The 17,560-nt window shown below is 40.4% G+C and overlaps 1 protein-coding gene and 1 long non-coding RNA gene across 10 annotated transcripts in view; one reads left to right on the top strand and one right to left on the bottom strand.

Annotated features, from left to right (window-relative positions):
* Positions 1 to 7,531, bottom strand: part of LOC127571460 (uncharacterized) — a 79,170-nt gene extending 71,639 nt beyond the window's left edge. Inside the window, exon 1 of the long non-coding RNA XR_007956476.1 lies at positions 7,433 to 7,531. This is a non-coding gene — a long non-coding RNA (uncharacterized LOC127571460). The remainder of the gene's footprint in view (positions 1 to 7,432) is intronic.
* Positions 1 to 17,560, top strand: part of LOC127571453 (ERC protein 2) — a 629,628-nt gene that overhangs the window by 588,467 nt on the left and 23,601 nt on the right. The gene's annotated exons all lie outside the window — the stretch shown is intronic.

Below are 17,560 nucleotides of genomic sequence, written 5' to 3'. Positions count from 1 at the left end.
ACCTGCTGCCCTGTCCTTGATGGTGGAGGTCGCAGGTTTGGAAGGTGCTGTTGGAGTAGCCTTGAGGGAGTAACTGCAGTGCATTTCGTAGATGGTACATGGTGTAGCCAATGTGTGCCAGTGGTGGAGTGAATGAATGTTTAAGATGGTTCCTGGGGCGTCAATCTATGGGATTGCCTTGTCTGGCTGTTGTAGAACTTCTGAATGGAGCCCCTTCAATCACAGTAACGAAAGCTGTACATAGTTTGCTAATGCTGCAAGAATTACAAACTGTCTTCCCAACCCATGCGATATGATAGGCCAAAATACTTTCAGCACCATACCACTTGATCTCTGAACCAATGTTTCATCCTTTAACTCATGCAAACTAAGAGCTCAATTTCTTCATACTCAAGAGGGATGTTTATATAAATTTCATACATTGTTCAACAAGAGGCAATATTGAAAAGGTACTGGTTTGTCAGAGAGAACAGCAATAATGCTTCTGAGAAATATACATTTGCCTCCAATCACCTGAACAATGTGTTCACCACACAAACTTATGAGTTTACCCTAGACAAGTGTGGGGTGTTGCACTTTGGGTGGTCAAATGTAAGAGGAAAATATACCATGAATGGCAGGACCCTTAGGAGCATCGATGTACAGAGGGGTCTTGGGGTGCAAGCCTTAGCTCCCTGAGAGCAGCAACACAAGTAGATAGGGTGGTAAAGAAGGTGTATGGTATACTTGCCTTTATCAATCAGGGCATTGAATATAAAAGTTGAGAAGTCACGTTGCAGCTGTATAAGACTTTGCTTAGGCCGCATTTGTTGAATTGTGTGCGGTTCTGATCACCGCATTACAGGAAGAATGTGTAGGCTTTGAATGTGATGTAAAAGAGGTTCACTAGGATGTTGCCTCGATTACAGAGTATTAGCTATAAGGAAAGGTTGGACAAACTTGGATTGCTTTCTGTGGAGCGTCAGAGGCTGAGGCACGAGAGGTATAGGTAGGATAGAGAGTCAGTCTTTTTCCCACGGTGGAAATGTCAAGTACTAGAGGGCATAGATTTAAGCTGAGGGGGGGAAAATTCAAAGGAGATTTGTGAGGCAAGTTCTTTTTACACAGAGAGTGGTAGGTGCCTGGAACGTGCTACCAGGGGAAGTAGTGGATGCAGATACGATAGCGACATTTAAGAGACATTTAGGCAGGCACATGAACAGGCAGGGGATGGAGGGATATAGACCATGTGCAAGCAGATAGGATTAGTTTAAATTGGGATCATGGTCAGCACAGACATCAAGGGCCTGAAGAGCCTGTTCCTGAGCTGTACTGTTCTCTGTTCTATATATGTTCTATGAACCAGAGTTCTGAGATGTTATAACTGATGACAAAGGAAACAATACAAAATAGTGAATATTGTAACGCTCCTACTGACCTGACCTCCTCAGATAACTAACATGATAAGTGATCATTTCACCAACATAATTTATTACTGAGCTGAAGGGGAGAACTAGAGAACAACTTGTGGAATACTTAATAATGTAAAGGGATTAAATACAAGAGCATTATACTAGTAAATTTGATACAAAGGTGTAAGGAGATATTGATGCTTATTCAAAGAAATAGCTGGACCAGTTAATATTGAGAATGCCTACATTCTCATGCATTGGTTTCCAGAATTAAAGAACCTCATATATGGTGGAAAATTATTGTTTTGGAGGAAACTGTAGAGATAGGAGAGGGTGCACTTAACAAATTCCACTCCACCTAAGCCCCTTGTGCTAAGACAATCCCAGTCAATCCTGGGAAAATTAAAATCCCCCACTAACATAACCCCATTGCTCTTGCACCTTTCTGCATCTTGCTTACATATCTGTTCCTCTAATTCCTGCTGACTGTTGGGAGGCCTGTGCTATAACCCCAGCAAAGTGATTGCCCCTCTCTTTTTCCTAAATTTTACCCATATAGTTTCATTGGATGATCCCTCCAGGATATCCTCTCTCAGTACTGCTGTCATGTTCTCCCTAATGAGTAGTGTGGCTCCCCCTCCTTTTTTTGCATCCCCCCTATCGTCTGAAACTTCTGTCCTCCAGAACATTAAGCTACCAGACCTGCCCTTTCTTCAACCACGTTTCTGTGATTGCAATAATATTATAATTCCAGGTGCTGATTCATGCCCTAAACTCATCTGAATTACCCGTGAGGCTCCTTGCATAAAAATAAATGCAATTGAACCTTCCATCCTTCTCTTGCTCCCTAACCTGCCTCGGTCTGCTCTGTCCACTGGACTTGCATGATTTATCCTCTACATTTGTTGGTCTCACCACCTGCTACTATGCTTCCTATCCATCTGTCAGGTTACTTTAGACCATGAGCAAACCTCCATGCAAGGATGTTGGTCCCCTTCCAGTTCAAGTGCAACAAATACTGCTTATAAGGGTCCCACCTACCTCAGAAGTGATCCCAATGACCCGAGACCCTTCCTCCTGCACCAGCTCTTTAGCCATACATTCAACTGTTCTATTCTATTTATTCCCTCACTAGCATGTGGCACAGGGAGTAATCCCGAGATTATGACTCTAGAGGTTCTGATTTTTAACCTTCTGCCTAACTCCCTTTAAATTCACTTTGTAGGACTTCATCCCTCCTCCTACCTATGTCATTAGTACCAACATATACTATGGCCTCCAGCTGTTCTCCTTCTCCCTTTCAAATATTCTGTAACCAATCCAAGACGGCCCTGACCTGGCAACGGACAATTCTGGAGTCTCACTTTCAGCCACAGATGCACCTGTCTATTCCCCTCACTAATGAATCCCCCACCATGACGGCTCACCTAGACTTTTCTCTGCTGTGCATCAGAGCCAACTGTCCAACTGTAGGACCATACACTTGGCCACTACTGCTGCCACTTTTCCCTGAGGGGCCATCCTTTGCCCCATCACAACCCCCCTCCCCCAAATTGCATCCAAAGCAGTATACCTGTTTGAGAGGGGATGACCACAGAGGACTCCTGCTCTACCTGCTTGGATTCACTGCCCTTCCTAGTAGTCACCCATCTCCTTTCTTTCTGTGATATGACTACTTCATTCTGCACTCATGTCATTAATATGTATCAGAAAAAGTGATGGTCCCAGCACTGATCCTTGGGGTATACAACCATCCTCTAGGTTAGGAAACAACTGGTTACCATGGTTGCTTTTTGTTCTTAAGGTATTTTTTGTTAATCCACACTACCATTAGCCCTTTTACACCAAAGGCCTCAATTTTGTTCATGAATCATCTATCTGGCACTTTGTCAAATGCGTTCTGAAAATTCATATCGATGAAATCCATTGCATTCCCTTCACCAGCCTTCTCTGTTATCTCATCAGCAAATGGCTGTGTTGCATACATTTTTTATCCAAAAAAACAAAGACTTCAAAGACCATGTAGTATATTGGAAAGAAACCTGCTAATCTCAAAATTAATGCTACATGGATAGGATGAGACAAACAAATTAAGTTCTTAATCTACCTATGTTAACAAACTGTAAGAGTTTACTACCTAGTAATGGTGAAATATATCAAATGGAGAGGCTGTAGATTTGGTGTCCAGTCCTCCTTAGTTGATTAGGCTTAGTGGTCATAGCAAGAACCAAAGCAAGAAGTATTAAATGAGAATTGTTTCTGTATCAGAAGAAATTGGTGTAGTAACAAGGTTTACCTTTTGCAGAGTAATAATCATGGCTTCTGGGTTTCTAGATGAGGTTTGCTAGTCTATGCTAACAAGATGTAAATAAGAAAAGCTTGTGGTTTTTTTCCTAAATAATTTAATTTCATTCACAGATTGTGTCTATTGACAGGGTATTCAACAGATGTTTGGTATTATCCACAGCAAAGTTTTTTGTTTGCAGCCATCAGAGGAATTGAAGGTGACATCAAAGTCTGGATACAATTCTTGGATCATTTCAGTGGAGCCACCTACAACTCTTTAAATAGCTATTTTATAAATTAAGTGCACCCAGATGTTACTGTCTATAGTTGGCAACATATCTACAAGGATGCAGCCACAATATTAGAGGCAGCAACAAACCTGGAGCCCTCTATGACATCACTGGGCATACTTGTAATAGAATAAGAGCTATTGCTTATTCTATGCACTGAATATTGACAATAATCACATAAGTTTTATATAAACACTCCAACATTATTGGAGTTATTCCAAAAAAAAGAGTTAACATCTACCTCAATGTCCTTGGCAATAAATATAAAATATTCATCTGCTTGCTAGCATTTTCCATTCAATCCAGAACCTTCATGCGGTGCCTTTTAGATTCTCAAGAAATTCCAAAATAATGTCGCAATGAGTGGTTACTTTAAGACTAATTGGTGTTTGATACAAATGGTAAATGAATGTTTTACCAAGCGTTGGTTGAAAAAGGAATGCTGTCCTGGAAAACGTTTTCATTTTCAAATACTGATGTGATATCCTTTTCTTGTTTCTGGCCAGATAGATGGAGCCTCAGATTAACAGTTCCTATCAGTTCACTGCTCTCCTGGTACTGTACTGAAGTGCCTGCTTCAATTACATGGTACCACATGAGTCAAAGTACTTCTTTGCTTGGATGTAGGTATACAAAACAGACAAAGTGTTTGCCAGGGAATGCTAGGTTAAAGCTACTCAAAGTAAATATGCTGCCTTCATGGAATTGAATAAATCTTCTAGAGTAAAATAAACTTGTAAAATGTGGTACTGAACTTCATGTGAAAAAAATCAAGTACATTTAACTGAAAAAATAATTTGTGTATTTTCAAAATGAACAACTGATGGCAGCAATAATAATACATGAAAAATTTTGAAGCAACATCATTCTTGCACATTTTTACTATGCCTCAATATCTGTTTTTGGGTTAAAATGACAGTGGATTTTCCTAACATGGTCAGTGCCAATCAGCATATTTGAACTGGCTTCTCTGCCAGTTTGTGTGCAAACCATATCAGATCTACAGTTCCTGTTGCCAAATTCTCTTGGCATATACTATTTGCATCCCCACATTCCCACAATAAATTAACTGATCATTCATTCATTTGCTACTTGTGTGCAGATTGTTTGCCTACACCATAAAAGCAACATTCTTGGTTGTGAAGCATTCTGAATCACACAAGTGTGCTGCATAAATGTACATTGTCCTTTTACTTGTTTGATGCATAAGCTTGTATTTTCATCTGGATTCAGCAAGAAAATTACTTGAAGTTTTATGTCTGCCCAATGTTATAGTTAGTCTTGTTTTCTATTCCCTAAATCTGTTTCTTTCTCTCCTCTTTTTATAGACATCCTTTCTGTCTCATTTTCTTTCTAAGTCAGAGCATTTACTTTAAAACTCTAAATCAGGTATTTTAACCAAGAATAACATAAGAACAATATAAATAACATTGTTTGGTGAATTCTTTCATTATCAACAATGTATGTGTTTAATATGTGGAAGTGAGGTAGCAGTTAATAATACAGTAATTAACTGTTTATATTCCAAATGGGTTAGTGAAGAAATGTGTTTTTACATTTTTTTAATGCATTATTGTAAAACTTTATTTTCTCTAAAGTATTCTCCTTCCATCATCTATATTGTATCCTCCATCTCCCTGACTTTTGTTTGTCCTCCTGTCTACATCTCCCCACAATCATTCATTCACTTAACTGTATATCACTTCCTCTTTCGGTCATTTTGACCTGTCATTTTTTTTTCAGTCTCATTTTATTTCTGTTCTCTTTATTCTTTTTATTTGTTTATTTCCATGTCCTTTTGGATACTGTCCTTTTCTGCTCTTATTCTTCCCAAGATCCCCATCATCACGGGAGTGCATCTTCAGCTGATTTGACTCACTCCACGTGATATCAAGAACCGGCTGAGAGAGCTAGAACTATTGGCTGCGGTACTGAAGAATTGCAATCCAGAACTAGCCCAACTCTAAACCAGCTACTCCAGTACAGTTATAACACTAGTGTCACTCGACAGTGAGGCAAACTGCCCAGGTATGTTCTGTCCACACATTAAAAGAGGACATGTGAGTGGCACAGTTGTGCAACTAATAGAATTATTGCTTCACAGCAGCAAATTGGGCTCAAACCTGATGTGCCCCCCCCTGGTGCTGTCTGTGTGGAATTTATGCATTCTCTCTGTGACCGCATGGATTTCTGAATGCCCTGATTTCCTTCCACGTCCCAAAGATGTGTGGGTTGGTAGGTTAATTGGCTGGTGTAAATCGCTCCTAGCGTGCAGGTGAGTGAAAGAAATTGGAGGGGAGGGGGGAGACTGTGGAGTGAATAAGAAGGAATTAAGTGAAGGAATGACATAAATGAATGCTTGATGCTCGCACTGGCGCTGTGGGCCAAGGTCTTGTTTCTGTGCTCTATGACTGACTGACTGCAAGACAAAATCCAATCTGGCTAATTACCAGTCAGTCTACTATCAATCATTAGTAAAGTGAGGGATTTTTCCATTGACAGTGCTATCAAGTAGTACTTTCTCAACAGTAACCCACTTAAGAAGTGTGAGATTGAGTTTTGTCAAGACCACTCGGCTCCTCGATTGTTCTGAATATGGGCCAAAAAGCTGAATTCCAGAGGTAAAGAGAGAGTTGAAACAAAGGCAGCATGTGACTGAATCTGACATCAAGGAGCCCTAATAAGACTGAAGTCAATGGGCGTCATAGGCAAACGCACCAATGGTTAGAGTTATACTTGTGCAAAGGAAGATGGCTATTGTATTGACTCAACCACCTTCAACTGCTCCATCTTCAGCTGCCAGCCTTGATGAGTATGCCACCACCATCACAGACTTTATCAGCAAGTGTGTGGAGGACTGTGTACCAAAGAGGACAATACAGGTGTTCCCAAACAGGAAGCCATGGATGAACCGGGAGATCCACTCCCTACTGAAGGAGAGGACTGTTGCACACAAATCTGGTAATCCTGATCTGTACAAGAAAGCGAGATATGACCTTCGTAAAGCTATAAGGGATGCCAAGAGGCAATACCAACTCAAAATAGAGTCCCTGACCAGCCGCCAGTTATGGCAGGGCTTACATGCCATAACAGGCTGCAAGACGAAGTCAGGCTGCATAGCTAACAACAGCGCATCCCCTCCTGATGAACTTAACGCATTCTATGCACGTTTTGAACAAAAAGGAAATGGATTGTCATCATCCACTCTGACAGCCACCAACGCAGCTGAACCTGTGATCACAGTGGAGGACGTAAGATCAGTCTTCGGAAGAGTGAACACAAGGAAAGCACCTGGCCTAGATGGTGTCCCGGGCCGCGTGCTCAGATCTTGTGCTGATCAGCTGGCAGGAGTATTTGATCTCAACCTCTCCCTGCTTCAATCTCAGGTTCCCTCCTGTTTTAAGAAGACCACTATCATCCCAGTACCAAAGAAAAGTAAGGTAATATGCCTCAATGACTACCGACCAGTGGCTCTGACATCCACCATCATGAAGTGCTTTGAGAGGTTGGTCACGGCACGCATCAACTCCAGCCTACCAGACAACCTGGACACATTGCAATTCGCCTGTCGCCGAAACAGGTCTACAGCGGATGCCATCTCCCTGGCCCTTCACTCAGCTCTGGAGCATCTGGACAGTAAAGACACTTATGTTAGACTATTGTTTATTGACTACAGCTCTGCCTTCAATACAATAATACCAAGCAAGCTTGTCACCAAACTCTGAGACCTAGGACTCAACATCTCCCTCTGTAACTGGATCCTTGACTTTCTAACAAACAGACCGCAATCAGTGAGGATAGGCAGCAATTCCTCCGGCACGATTATTCTGAACACTGGTGCACCTCATGGCTGCATCCTCAGCCCTCTACCCTACTCCCTATACACTCATGACTGTGTGGCCAGTTTCTGCTCTAACTCCATCTACAAGTTTGCAGATGATACCACCGTTGTAGGCCGTATCTCAAACGGTGATGAGTCGGAGTACAGGAAGGAGATAGGGAGCTTAGTGGAATGGTGTCATGACAACAACCTTTCCCTCAATGTCAACAAAACTAAGGAGCTGGTCATTGACTTCAGGAAAGGGGGCGGTGTACATGCACCTGTCTACGTCAATGGTGCTGAGGTCGAGAGGGTTGAGAGCTTCAACTTCCTGGGAGTGAACATCACCAACAACCTGTCCTGGACAAACCATGTGGATGCCATGGCCATGAAAGCTCACCAGCGCCTCTACTTCCTCAGGAGGCTAAAGAAATTTGGTTTGTCCCTTGACTCTCACCAACTTTTACTGATGCACCATAGAAAGCATCCTATCAGGATGTATCACAGCTTGGTATGGCAACTGCTCTGCCCAAGACCGCAAGAAGCTGCAGAGGGTTGCGGACACAGCCCAGCATATTACAGACACCAGTCTCCCCTCCTTGGACTCTGTCTTTACCTCTCGTTGTCTTGGTGTAGCAGTCAGCATAATCAAAGACCCCACCCACCCGAAACATTCTCTCTTCTCTCTTCTTCCATCGGGTAGAAGATACAGGAGCCTGAGGGCACGTACCATCAGACTTAAGGACAGCTTCTACCCCACAGTGATAAGACTATTGAACAGTTCCCTTATACAATGAGATGGACTATGACCTATGATATCAATGGTGCTGAGGTGATCAATGGTTCCTCACAATCTACCTTGTTGTGACCTTGCACCTTATTGCACTGCACTTTCTCTGTAGCTGTGACACTTTACTCTGTACTGTTATTGTTTTTTTTTACCTGTACGACATCAATGCACTCTGTACTAACTTAATGTAACTGCACTGTGTAATGAATTGACCTGTAAGATCAGTTTGTAAGACAAGTTTTTCACTGTACCTCGGTACAAGTGACAATAATAAACCAATACTAATACCAATGAAGTACCTCTCATCCTCCAACATTATGGATATGTTTGTTGATGATTGCACAATGTTCAATTCCATTTGCAGCTCCTCAGCAGAAGAAGCAATCCATGTCTGCATGCAGTAATAATGTAGCATTCAGGCATGGACTGATAATTAGTAAGTCAAATGCAGACCGTAGTGACTAGTAAGAATCAGTCTACAGTTCTGGAACCTTGCATTTGTGCACATTTTGCCAAAATCTTGAACTTGCTGGTATTTATGTACACATTACAGTAAGTTCTCGGCTAGTAAGCCTGTCTGTCTATGTATCTGTTTTTCTTTGTAGGTAAATTTAAATATTCATAGTTACTTGTCTATTTCTGCCAGCTATTTTCCTCTCAATTCAAATTCCTATCACCATTTCAACATCTCCCACAGATAAGAACAGTTATTAATAAACCTTAAAGTTGCACATGCACAACCACATAAGCATGTGTGGTCAATCCTGATACAGGTGTAGCATAAAGTACAAGAAATGATCAAGTCAACAAATACATCTGAAGTTCATAAAGTGCTGCAGACAAACCAGAAGTTCTCATAACAACAACTCTCCCCAAAGGAAGACAGTTCTCAGTACCACTACCAGATCCTTTCAGATAATTAGAATCCCTTGTTTTGTACACCTAAATCAGAATTATCACCCACTTAGAAATTAAAATACTACCCTGTCAATGATCCCAGACAACATCACCATTCTCTTCCAATTGGTCCCAATGTGGGAATACCCAGTTTCACATTAAAACATCGCAAATTTTCCATTGCTACCAAATCCCCAGTTAATTCTGCACCTCATCGTTCCCCTTTGCAGTAGGAGATGCTACCAAAAGCACCTTACCCAGTGCTTCCAGACCCTATATACATCTTCTGTAATAAAATATATCAGAAATGTATCCTACTGTAGGGCCATTTCCCAGCGCTCCTATTCCCAGGAGTCTTTTTCCCAACTACTACACATTTTGAAATGCCCTCTTTTGTTTCAACTACTTGTGAAACATCAGGCCATCTAGTTGTGCACCCAAGCCCCTTCTTACTCCTTGCTAATTATTAATATCTCCAGGACCATCCTCCAATATGCGATCAGGTCTTGAGGATTTATAAGGCATTAGTCAGACTGTATTTGGAATATTGTGAGCAATTTTAGGCCCTATATCTAAGGAAGGATGTGCTGGCCCTGGAGAGGGTTCAGAAGAGATTCACAAGAATTATCCAGGGAATGAAAGGTTTAAGCAATGAGGAGTGTTTGATGTCTCTGGGCCTGTAAGAATGATGAGGGGGAATCTCATTGAAACCTACCAGATACTGAAAGGACTGGATAGAGTGGACATGGCAAGGATGTTTCCATTAGTAGGAGAGTAAGGAGGAATTTCTTCAGCCAGAGGGTGGTGAATCTGTGGAATTCGTTGTCATAGCGGGCCATGGAGGCCAGGTCATTGGGTGTACTTAAGGTAGAGATTGATAGATTTTTGATTGGTAAGTGGGGTAAGGGTTATGGGGAGAAGGCGAGAGAATAGGGTTAAAATAATCAGCCATGATTGAATGGTGGTGCAGACTCGAGGGGCTGAATAACCTAATTCTGCTCCTGTATCTTATGGTCTTAAGATCACTCCACTTTTAGGACATTGCTGCTCACTTCTCTGGTACCAGTAATGTATACAATACTGCTCTTTCTGTTTTCAAACCCTATTGCTTCTCCCTATCCTTCTTCCTTTCCTGCCATCTACCTAAGTTCCAGGGACCTTGCTGTAAATTAAACTTCCATTTCATCCCAAGTGCAATACAGCTACCACCATGCTATTAAAATCCAGAACTCCAATAATTGCTCCTAAAACCCACATCATCTCCCTCCCATTACTTTTAAATCTTGTGCCTGCCATCTTCCTCTGTATCCTTTGCTTTTAAAAGGGTAAGAAACAAATTAAACACATAGGCACAGGAAGCTTAGTTCAGTTAATAGCACTCTCACGTCTGAGTCAGAAGGTCATGATAGGATTTTTTTTTTACTGCCAAGCACAGCCTTTTGCAAACTGGGGGTTGCGAATAGGAGCTGTGTTTTGTGGAGCATTCCCTATTTATGATCTCATTGGAATGCAACTTAGTGATATCAAATATAAAGCAGCAGTTTATAGCATTAACCATTGTAGCAAGGACAAAAGAGAGGCAGAATGAGTACCCTGGCTGGGATTGTTATTCGGCTTAATGGGATTGCAATTGTGGACTTGTACCTGTTTTGTAATGGAGACATTGAAATAAAGTTTAAAAATTGCTGTCACGCACAAATGTGTCCATGCTCACAACCACATAATTGTTTTATTTTATAAGCAAAATGTACAATGTTTGCTGAGGCAATTTTTTTCTGGTTTGATAGGAAGGCTAGAGGATAGCTGTGGCATTACTTCCATGCAGATTGGTAGCCAACAAGAACTATAGAGTTGATATGGGTGTGAAGATAACTTCTGCATGAAACATCTACATGAGGATTCCTCAAGCCAGTGCTGGTGATCTTGTCCGTTGATCTGCTAAATGTGGGTGCCCATGCACCCTGTTTCCTGCAGGTTCACCATTTTACTTTGTTTATGGAATGCAAGCATTACTGGCAAGCCGAGTGGTTATGTCCCAACCCTAACTGCTGTTGAGAAGATTGTGGTGAACTGCCACTTTAAACCATTACGGTCCATCAGGTAAATTATCACTGTGTTTTGGATAGGAACTGAAGAAGTTGTTGTGTACACTCAAATCAAGATAGTATGTGACCTTGAATACAGCTGAAAGTTTTTAAGAGTCTGTTAGGTAGCAGAGATTGTTTTTTTGAGGTGGGTTGTTAAAGAAGATTTGGCTAGTTGTTACAATGCATTCTGTAGATGATGTGCAATGCAGCCATAGTGCCCTGCTGGTGGGGAGTGTTTAAGGTGGCAGGTGTGGTACCAATTGTGTTGACTGCATTATCCTGAATGGTGCCAAGTTACTTCATTATTATTGGAGTTGCATTCATCCTGGCGAGAGAAAAGTACAGCATCTCATTTCTTTGTAGAGATGGTAAAAAAAATATTCAGGAGTTGCTAGACACCCAGCCTCCAAGCTGCTCTTATAACCACTATATTACTGTGGTACCTACACTTAAGTTTCTGTTTAGTGGTGATCGACAGGATATTGATGGGACTTGGTAGTGGTAATGCCATAGGATATCAGGGGCAGGGGTTTAAACTCCTTGTTGCAGATATCATTGATTGGCAGTTAAGTGGCCAAATGTTGCTTACCAGTTATCAGTCCATGCCTGAATATTATGAAGCTCTTGCACATTGTGGACGTGACTTGCCTCATTATTTGTGGAATTGTGAATAGATTGAACATTGGACAATCAACTGTGAACATCCATTGCTCTGACCCACCATGGGGAATGGGGGCAGTGGTGAGCAGGGTGAATTCATCGATGAAGCAACAGAATATTGGTGAGCATAGGCACTGAGGTACACCTGCAGTGATGTCCTTAGGACAATTCAAAAGTAGTGATGATTAGCTTTCAATAGCCACAAGCATGCTTTTCCATGCTCAATGCAACTTCAAGATGTATTTGCCCCTGATATCTGTTGATTTCAGATATACTAGAGCTCCTTGATGCCACACTTGGTCACATGCTGTCATGATGTCTTGAATGGCCATTCACACCTCACATTGGAATTCAGTTCATTTTTAATCCATGTTCAGGGGAAGCCTGTAAATGCAAAATTACAGCAGTAAGGTGTTGGTGAGTAAATTTTTTTTGATAGTACCACTGATAATGCATTCCATTATTTTGCTGATGATTGGTAGTTGGCTGATGGGATAGAAATGAGCTGCATCAGATTTGTCCTTCTTGTGAATGTTGTTTACTTTGGCAATGTGGAAAAATGCCCCTGTTGTTGCTATACTGGAACAGCTTGTTTGAATCAATACAAGTCTTCAGCTCTGCAGCCAGAATGTATCTGCTCCCGTGGCCTTTGCTGCATCCTGTGCCCTCCTCTTGATATCACCCAAAGTGAGTCAAATTAGTTAGAGACCGTCTTCTTTGATGGCAGGGATGACAGGAAAAAACTAAGATGGATTATCCAAAATGGGTGAAGATAGAAACTGAAATGGAAATTACAATTTTTGGTGGGAAGTTTCATATTTAGTGGGAATAAGCATCAACTCATCAAGGCACAAAACATTTCAAAGGTTGAGTTCCCAAGAATTCAGAGAACAATTGATGGTACACATACTTTGTAAATGATTTGGGAGTCAAGATAGAATGGTATTCTATAAATGTGTGGTTTATATATTAACATTATTGTTCCTGGATGTTGGCAGACCCATGTCAATTGGATGTTGATACCTTGTAAGTCTCACTGTTTTACCTAAATACTGTACTAACAACATATTAAATTCCATTTTTCTAAAAATCCTGATGCACATATCCTCAGAAAGCTACAATTCCAAATCTTTTGTTTCCACAAATTGTGCTGTGAGATTGGAATTCCGCAAAGTATGATCTAATCTGGTGAAGGCTAACATTTTTTAATGATTTTATTACCATGTAGCATTGGCAGGAGGGTGTTGCAGATTAGGTTTCCCACAGAAGCTTGATGTGCTAATTCCAGGGAAACAGGAAGTTTACAGCAACACTTTACATCTGTGCAATGGATGCTTAAAGTAAATTATTGCTAACGATAATTCATAAATTGTTTTTGCCACAAATGGTGAGCCTCTTAATCATAAATTCCATTGATAGTCCTGGTTGCAGTGAATTTAGACTATCAATATCTTAATTGGAAAATCTCAATTTTCTCAACTTTTAATTTATTTCTGCTTCCTTTGTTCCTTGAGGACAAAGGATGCACTGCTGAGTTAAGTGTATTTGATGTAATGCAGATGTGCAATTCAATGACGTCTCCACTCCCTACCTCCCCCAGGCAACACGAAAACGTACATTTGTTAGGCCTGTTGTTCTATGTCAATTACTTTACTGCAAATATAAATTGGTGCATGTTTTCTCCTCCTTCTCCTGTTCCTCAGCAAAATAATCTCATAAGTAAGTCGGTTCTGTAGAATGACTTTGACAATAATTTTGTTATTCACCTGGAATCTTGAAGTTCTAAGTGTGTGTGTGTGTGTGTGTGTGTGTGTGTGATTAACTACAAAGTGCTATTTGACATACTTTTAAATGCTAAAGATCATCGCAGGATGCAAAATGGTATTCTGAAGATTGTTGTTATATGAATGTAAAAGAGCATTCTGTATTGAAGTTACCACATTTCTTTAATGTTAAGTTTTGGAGTAACTCCACGAAAACAAAATTTATGAAGTTTTTGGGATATAATAGGAATTTGTTTTGCATTGTAATTCATATGTAATGACAGAGATTACTATTCATGTAGTTCACCCCATCATTCTGTGTGGTACTGTTTGCATTCTCTCAGCTTCTGTTTTCTCAGATGAAGAAAATTATGTAATTAGTTGTGGGATCTTTACATATTATTTGAGAGATGCTTTTCATTTAACTCTGAGCTTACTCCCTTCCTCCATTAATAATTGAGTCAATCACCAAAATCGTTTCAGCTTGATTTGATTTTGAGACTTTAGATTGATCTGAATAATGTCATGTTTCAAAGGGAAAAGGATATAAGTGATCAAGTTAGTAATGGTCAAATAAAGGAAAAAAATATTCTTCTCCTTTCTGAAGCTTATGGTGCTTTGGTTCTATCTGAAAGACAAACATACCTCCCTTTCACTCCTAAGTTGCACTGATACTGTCTTTTTTAAAAATGTGATTTTTGATACTGCCAGCTTGTCATTCTGTCACTATGCATCGCCTGTAAAAACAATACTTAAATAATGCAAAGAATGTGGAAATCTGAAGGTTTGAAGAATGTTATGAAAAGATTAGTTTAAAATAGGATCCAGAGGGAGTTAACGCTGGTAACTTACAGCTGTAACAGAGTACACAAGCTGCAAGAATTATCTCAGAATCAAACTATTCCAACTTTCAGTCTCCTCCAAGTAAACGTCAGCGCATTGGAGAAATGTAGATCAGCCATTCCGAAAATGTCAGCAAAAATTATACTCTGCTGCAACACTACATTATACCCCATGGAGTGATCACACTCTGAATAAACAAAAAATCAGGATTGCAATGGTGATTTTAATTCTGAGATATATATTCCAGAGTTCAATGCTGCTTAGAAGCCATTTTTATGTCGTTTGAGTATAAAAAGTAAAGAAGACAGCATAGACTTTGAAGTTGATAAACTCGCACTTTTGTTGATCACTGGACTCTGTCAGTAACACCCAAGTTAACAATGACAGTAAAATCAGTGGAAAAGAAGGGCACTAATTTAACCCCTTAGGTAATCCATGTTGTAGTTTGTAACCACTTAACTTCTAAATACATTATCAATTGATAAAGAGGTCCAAGTAGAGCTCTTTATTAGCCCTGTACAAATCCAATAAAATTTAACTTTTACCATCTTCTTCCTACCCAATTTCAAAGAATAATCAGTTTTGAAACCCTGTTTAACCTGTTCACTTAATTTATTCTTTTTTTGCTAGGCACTTAATCTGAGTCTGGTTTTTAGGGGAACAGATTTTATTCAGGAGATGCTACATTTCTTTTTACCTGTCACTGTGATTATGGGGGTCCTGAGAACTGCTGTAGCTCTTTGCATTATATGACCTTTGTGCTTGTTGATGGATTTTAGCAGCTGATTAATAACCAATAGAATTAAATTGACTGCAATTAATGCCAAATAAAAGCCAACCTTCTATTCACCTCTTTACTTTTAGGTGACATATGTATATGGAGATCTACGTCTCTTTGCTCTTCACAGCCTCTAGACTCCCACCATTAAGAAACTGTTATAATTTTTCTTTCTCAGATCCAAAGTGAATAATCTCACAGTAATCCATTTGAACTTTATCTACCATAGATTTGCCCAGCTAAGTCGAATATGTTTTTTTGTAACTTCCTGTTCTGCTATTGCTATTCCTAATTTAGTGTCTTCAGATTTGAATAAACAATTCTTTGTTCCCTCATTAATGTTGTTAGTATATATACAGCTAATGAAAAGCTGAAGCCCAAAAGAGAATTCTGAACGCCACTATTTTTCATATCCCAACCATCAGCGAACCAGTCCATAGTTATGAATTTCTGTCTTCCACCAACAGCTCATTTATGGCTTCAAAATTGGTTACTGTAGTGCTTGATGCTTGAATTCAAGTGGTAACATGACTGAAGTTGTGTACAGACACCAGAAGCTCACAGAGTAAGTAGATTGCAATGTTAATCAGTTTGCTCCACTAATTTGAAGCCAGCATTATCAAAATCAGCTTCCCTTAACAGGGAATCAAATGTTACGGGAATAATGCTGAAAACCGGTGCTGAGGGTAAAGATCAGCCATGATCTTAATGAACGTAAAGTAGACTTGTAGGGCTGAATGCCCTACTCCTGCTCCTGTTTCCATTGTTCTTATTGTCACATTGGATGTCAGTAATCCAGTTAACATCAAGCAGCTGGAAATTACCCTGCCACTTTCATTGTTTGAAGGAATTAGCAATTACTTGTAGGCTTATTGGTAATGGTTGAGAGTTGTTCAGTATGTGGAGAATATTGAATGAATCTAGAACTAGGGAGAATGTCTCTTAAATATCCATTTAAAAACTGAGATGAAGAAGAATCCTCTTGGTGGACCATGAATCTTTTGAACACTTCTAATTCATTTTTGGAATCTAGATGTTGCCTGCAAGGCCAGCGTTTGTTGTCCACTTCTTAATTGCCTTTGAAAATGTGGCAGTGAGCTTCCACTTTGAGCTACCGCAGTCCTTCTGGTGAAAGTACTCCTGTGGTACTGTTGGGTGAGGAGTTCCAGGAATTAAAGCCAGTAACGATGAAGGACCAGCAGTATTTTTCCAGATCAGGATTGTACGTGACTTGGATGGGAACCTCTACTTAGTGGTGTTCCCATGCACTTGCTGCATCGTCCTTCTTGGCAGTAGAGGTTGCGAGCTTGGGAGATGCTGTTAGAGTAACATGCACAAGTAACAAAATATAGTTAATGCTGCAGTTACAATTACAGTTGCACATTAGGAGTTTGAGGAGATTTGGTATGTACCAAAGACTCTGGCAAATTTCAATAGATGTACAGTGGAGAGCACTCTGACTGGTTGCATCACAGCCTGGTATGGAGGCTCCAATGTACAGGATCGCAAGAGGCTACAAAGGGTTGTCGACTCAGCCTGCTCCATTGCAGGCACAACCCTCTCCACCATCAAGGACATCTTCAAGAAGTGGTCCCTCAGGAAGGTGGCACCCATCATTAAAGACCCTCACCATCCGAGATATGCCCTCATCTAGTTACTACCATCAGGGAGGAGTCTGAAGACCCACACTCAAGGATTCATGAGCAGCTTCTTCCCCTCTCATCAGATTTCCGAACAGTCCATGAACACTACCACATTGTTCCTTTTTTTTGCACTACTTATTTATTTTGTAATTTACAGTAATTTTATGTCTCTGCATTGTACTGCTGCTGCAAAACAACAAATTTCACATCATATTAAGACAGTGATAATAAATCTGATTCTGAGACCTGAACTGTGTTGCCAGTGACATCAGCCATGAATTTCTAAGCATTTGAGTCACTTCACACTTGTTC

This window comes from Pristis pectinata, chromosome 6 (assembly GCF_009764475.1).
Source record: "Pristis pectinata isolate sPriPec2 chromosome 6, sPriPec2.1.pri, whole genome shotgun sequence".
NCBI lineage: Eukaryota > Metazoa > Chordata > Chondrichthyes > Rhinopristiformes > Pristidae > Pristis > Pristis pectinata.
The sequence above is the reverse complement of the archived record's forward strand: the minus strand, read 5'-3'. Positions and strand labels throughout refer to the sequence as shown.